We start from the raw sequence: 6,000 nt of genomic DNA, 5'->3' as shown, positions 1-6,000 counted from the left end.
ACTTGGTTGCACCCTTGTAAGTGGTCATCCTTATAACTAAATCATGCCGGACTACAGATATTGCTGGATCAGAGTGTGCCAAACTAGAGAGCTTCAACCTGTGTTAAAGTACTTTTAATAGCAACGGTAACATTATTTTAAAGCATTAATGTGCAATCATTTTATAGAGTACAGAAGACAGTATAGTTTTTGGTTATATCCTGAATGACTTCATTTCTTTATATTTATGATACATGTAGGTGTTTATATTTTCCTAATGCACTTTGTAAATTGTCTCATAATTCCCAGATGGAATAATTTGAAACTATTAAACTTCCATAACATTTTAAATCCTGTATTGTTCTTCATGTTCCAGTGTCAGAACAGGCAGAACGAGTGAAGGACAAGGAGAGATCCCTCCCAAACTTCCTCAGTGTTCTGCAGTCTAGTGACTGGAACACTGAACTGGGACTCAGGACCTCTGATTCTATTCCCAGCTCTGCAGCAGGCTGACGTTACATAAATCACTTAACCTTCGTTGTCTCTTTTTCCCCATATGCAAATATGGATAAAGAAACTGACATTTATTCTACAGTGCTTTGAGATCCAGATATGAAAACTGGATATATACTCATTCGGATATTTTCTTATTACTTATGCTTACCTCTCCAGCTGGCCCCAAAAGATAGAAAGAGCAAAATGGAACCCTATCCAGACACAGAGTTTTTTCATAAATTCTCTGTCTCCTGGAAGCCCCAAGTATGGGTGTGTGGAGGCAGGAGAACTTCATTTCATTCCCAACTGTTCCTGAAAGGAGGAGAGATCAAAAGAGTTTGGATAAAAAAAAAAAAGTAAAGGGAGATATTTATTAAAGACAAAGAATTATATAACTATTATTGTTATAATATTAATTGAAATAACACAGAAAAAAAACACTTGAATTTTATTAACTGTCCTCAGAGCTGTCCAAACATGGGGCAAAGTGTATCTGTATACTTATTGGATCCTAATTCTCAACAGCTTATCATTCCACTATTTCACAGAAGTAGTCCAGTAGAGAAGAGGTTGATTCTCTACTTTGCTACACAGAAAGATTTATCTAAACAAAGTGACAGGCACCGTCAAAGCACACTGAATTTCTTGGCATTTGATTTCTTTCAAATATATCTAACTATGAAAGAGTTGTCAAAGGGAGCTCCCTGCTAGTTGTCAGTGGGAAATGACTTCAGAAATTTCTATCTAAGTCTTCACAGGCATTTTCCAATAAACTTTTTGGTAAGAATTTGCATGGCCTCATCCTGTTATTTCATCCTGGTTCTCACAACAGTATCTCCAAAGGTGGCAGCATTTGCAGGCATTTAGAAGAAACTAGTACTTTGTAAAGAATATTTGCTAGTCCAACTTTAACGGTAGATTTGCTTCTGTCAATAAAAGATGAATATATATGCAAGCTGTGACTATGACTGCAAAAGTTGCAGTCCTTTTTCAATGATATCTGGATTCTGTCAGAGTTAGGAGTAACTTGACTGAAATTTATATAAGTTAAGTTGAAGTATGTTTCTGACGTGTACACAAACAGACCATCCGCAATTCAACAGAGGAATGTTCCTGTCTGCCCCCTCTCTCCACCAAAACAGGTGTAGGTAGTGGAGAAAATTGGTCCCCCTATATTCCTGAAAGATTCAATCTAATTAAGATGCTGTGGTGCTGCATTCTTCAGTGGAACTGCATTCTTCATGTTATGCTCTGAGTTGGATGACCATATCTCCCCCAGCTAAATATGGGACATGGAGAATGACCCTTATCCCAGGCAAAATGGGATGGATGGTCACCAGGAAGAGAGTTGTTGCCTGCCAGTGAAGCTCCTGTCTTCCCTGAACTGTGGGTGGCAGCCTGCGCCACTGCTCTGGTCCAGCTCCCAGCTGCCCTAGCTGGAAGAAGCCAGGCCACTCTGACTCCAATCTTACGGTGGCCACAGTTCACCCTGCCTCAGTTCAACCCCCACCCTGCAGCTCCAGTTCAGCCCTGTCTCCCCTCCCCCACTCAGCTCCCACTACAACCCCCATGGCCTCAGCTCAGCTCCAACCCTGCTGGGGGAAGCCAGGCAGCAGATAAGGTGCTGTACAGTCTGGCTCCCAACTCCCCACTCCCCCAGGTTGGGGAAGCCGGTGAGCCCTGTGAAATATGGGGCAATTATCCCATTTTGCAAAATAAATCAGAATGCAGAAAGGCACTCAAAATACAGGGCTGTCCCGCCGACAACGGGATGGTCACCCTAGGTCTGAGCCATAAATTAGAAATCACTGTCCATTCATTAATTTGTGTAAAGAGATACTTCAATCTAGTCTGAATACTTAAGTATTTTTAAAGGATTATAAAAACTACTATAAAAATGCCATATTTTTAAAATGAATATAAACCAGAGCTAAAATTAAGACACTGAAAAAAATCAAATATTGTGATAGACACTTTCAAGATAATTAAGTCCCTGCTCTAAGGAACTTACAATCTAAGGGCAGAGGGATGTAGAAGCTAGGAGAAAGGATACGCTAGGTGTGGATTATGCATGTATGCAATCAGCTTCATTTGCTTTTAGAGCTACATAATAAATGGGTCTTTAAGGGAGACTTAAAGGTACATAAAAGGAAAAACCACGTGGATGAGCTCTGGGTGGCTATGCACTGCACACAGATTTGTGTGGAGTGACAAAAGAAATTGAACTTGTGCCCTGCAATGACAGTCAGGCTTTGATTTTAAAAGATTCAGAAAACTATCTATTTAAACAACGTAAAGGAGTAACAAGAGATCATGATTATTTCTGTTGAATTGGGATGCCGCCATGTACCATTTGTGGTACAGAAAATGTGTCTTGCCACAAAAAGCACAACAATCTTTGCAAATACTTTAATATGCAGCCACTCCAGGGGCAACATGTTGATTTACATTTAGAATACCATGACTATTATAAAAAGTTCCATGTGTGGGAGATGCTTCGATCTTGGAAAGAATATCTTTAATATAGCAAGGCTAATGAAACTTACTAATGTCATTCTATAAATAAATATATACTGAATATGTCATCAGGGAATGCTCAGGCACAACCTGAAGGTGGCCAAAGCACATCAAATGTTTAGATCTCATTTAATAATTAACAAGGTAACACAATGAAACAGACTTAGCCACTGCATTTACACTTTTATGGATTGTCATAGTCATTAACTTCAGTTCTCTTCACTGCAGTGCCACAGAAGACTACTTTTGAGTACACAATGGCCTTCTGTTCTGGGGATGGAACAGAATAATAAGCCAACCTACTCCATGTACAGCAAAGAGGGAAAAAAAAGAGGGCAAACAAAAGCACAGGTGAATAGTAACAGAGAGGGAGCTATGCTCACCGAATAAACTATTTTGCTAGTCTTTAAAGTGCTACTTGACTGGTTTCTGTTTTAAAAGCACAGATGTCCATTGAGATGTTGAAGAACTGCCTATCCTCAAAGCTATGTTATTTGGAATATTCTGTCTAGTCTCTGCCCCTCTTTTAGCCTATGCAAGCTGTGACAACATTACAAGCCTGGTATTACTCATGTATACTGCATGCTCTACAACAGGAAGATGATGACTTAACTTCCAAGGTTCAGCTGTTTGTTTTGTATTGAAGAAACAAAAATGAGATGAAAAATGAAAATTCCTACCACCCACCAAGTTTTGAAGAAATATATTTGGGGAGATCTTTACCTTAAATAGTGTGGAAGGACCCAAATCCAACACCACTATTGTGACTGGATTGTGGGGATTGTCTGACCAAGAAAGCACAAAATGAGACTCTTGTGGTTCTCTGTCTTTTATTTTTCAGTATCTATCAGCGCTGCAGTGTATTAAGTTCACAAAGCACTTTGCAGGCATTAGTTAATTCTGGAGTTTGTGCAGGGTGAATTCGTTGGGTCATTGGGTCCATTAATATCTCCCTGAATGTGTTCAGATCCAGATCTGCTGGCCAGGGAGAATCACTTTAGAAGACATATCCTTTCCAGTTCTTCTATGGCTGACTTAATATCAACCACCAGGGAAGAATTCAGATCCTACTACAAGGATAGGCAGAGTCCATTATTGCCGTGAAGGTTATTCTCACAGGCTCATTTATAATGCATGGCACTTATGTAAAGCTGAATCTGTGACTCCATCTCAGAGTAGGGGGTATGGCTTGTGGGACAGATAGCAGCATGGATGAATATTGTTGTGTGAAATCACAGCTGAACATAATATGTTTCCCCTATGGAATAAAGAGCTATCACAGAAGATGAAGAGCCCACAAGACTTTCACAAAGTTGGTCAAAATATTAGATCAACACTTTTTTTTATTGAATAAATTGGAGTTTCCTCAAACTGTCTTCATGAAAATAGTCCAATTTGGATGATAGTTTCCAAGAAAAAGAAAAGCACAACAGAATGAAAATGCTCACCTTTTGTAAGCCACATTTTGATTTATTTTAGTGTTCTAAGCCCAAAAGTGCAATCAAAATTTCAGTTTGAAATGCTGCAGAAATAGTTGGCTCATTTTGAAGTTTTTAATCAAAAATCAAATTTGTGTGTAAAAATCAGATTATATGGTTTCATTTTCCCCCAAAAAATAAAAGCTATTTTTGAGTAGATATTCTTGTAATGTCTGGCTACTAAAGGAATTATAATCCCCATTAAAAAAATCTCTGTCAGCACATAATTGCCTTGCCAGGTGACTTTTCTCTGACCTGGCAATACATAAGACCATAAAAGGAGCTTTTGAAGCTGAAGAAGAATTTCACAGGTATAGGCACAGTGCAGAATCTGGCTTGTATTGTGAATTCAGAAGAAGAAACAGTCTGGACTCTAAAAAATAAGGCTTTAATAAACTAAAGCAGAGTTACATACAATAAAGGGGAATCTTGAGCTGATTTATGTTCAAGAGCTCATCTATGTCTGGTAGCTAGTTTCAGCTTGCCTGACCAATTCAGTATTCCCCAATTCATTAATGTCATTACCTGTACCTAGAAGGTGCAGTGTAAGACGTTAAGGAAAAGGTAATAACCTTGACCATTAATAGCACTGTATGTTGTTTGCAGAAAGGACAAATTCAAAATTATAAACACTTTGGAATCATGCTGTTGAAGTGTTTCTGTCAGGCAGGGCTAAAGTTATCCCTTTGGTTCAGCCACCTTGCAGATATTTCCAAGTTTAAGGCTACATCTACACTGACCACAGAAGATCAACCACTCAGGCTCAGTCTTCCAAGGCACCATTTTGTGGTTGTGCAAACCAGCACATTACAGGGTCAAAGTTGACCCCAGAACTCCTCAAGACCTGTGAGGATTAAAGAAGATCGATGGGAGGAGCACTACTGTGAACCTTCTGCTGTGAAGATGGTCATGGAAGTCAATGGCTGAAAAGGTGATTTTAGGGATGCGATTGGCATACCTAAAATTGAGTATCAGTGGTCAACCTGTCAAGTGAGTATAGATACAGCATGTCTTAACAGCTGTGGGGACAATTCCTTCCAGCGGCACCCAATATTGTTTTGTGCCCGAGGAGACTTACCCCAGTGTCATAAAGCCACCAAAAATATTGTTGGTGGGGGCCAGTTGCTATAGGCATGGGGGTGGGAGGGTTCAGTGGAGAGCTTCCCCTGGCGGCAGTAAGCACATGACTATCGTAGCCACTGTGGAAGACATCCCCCCGGAGGGAGCAAGCACCACTGGTCCCATGGAAGGCCCATGGGCATGGGGTTCAGTGGAGGAGGCATTGAAATGGTCCCCCCCAACTATTTTAGCTGCCAGGGTAGACTTCCCCCTGGCAACAGCAAGCCCCCAATTATCTTAGCTGCCACAGGAGACTTCTTTCCCACCTTTGGAGCCCTAAACACATGCGAACTAAGACATGGTGCTTTCTGGCAGCATGGTCAGCACTAAATGGCAGGCATATCCTTTTATAGGGTCAGGGGCTACCCACGTGATGTGACTGAGCACGAGAAAGGCCATGACTCGGACACCT

This window comes from Carettochelys insculpta, chromosome 4 (assembly GCF_033958435.1).
Source record: "Carettochelys insculpta isolate YL-2023 chromosome 4, ASM3395843v1, whole genome shotgun sequence".
NCBI lineage: Eukaryota > Metazoa > Chordata > Testudines > Carettochelyidae > Carettochelys > Carettochelys insculpta.
The sequence above is the reverse complement of the archived record's forward strand: the minus strand, read 5'-3'. Positions refer to the sequence as shown.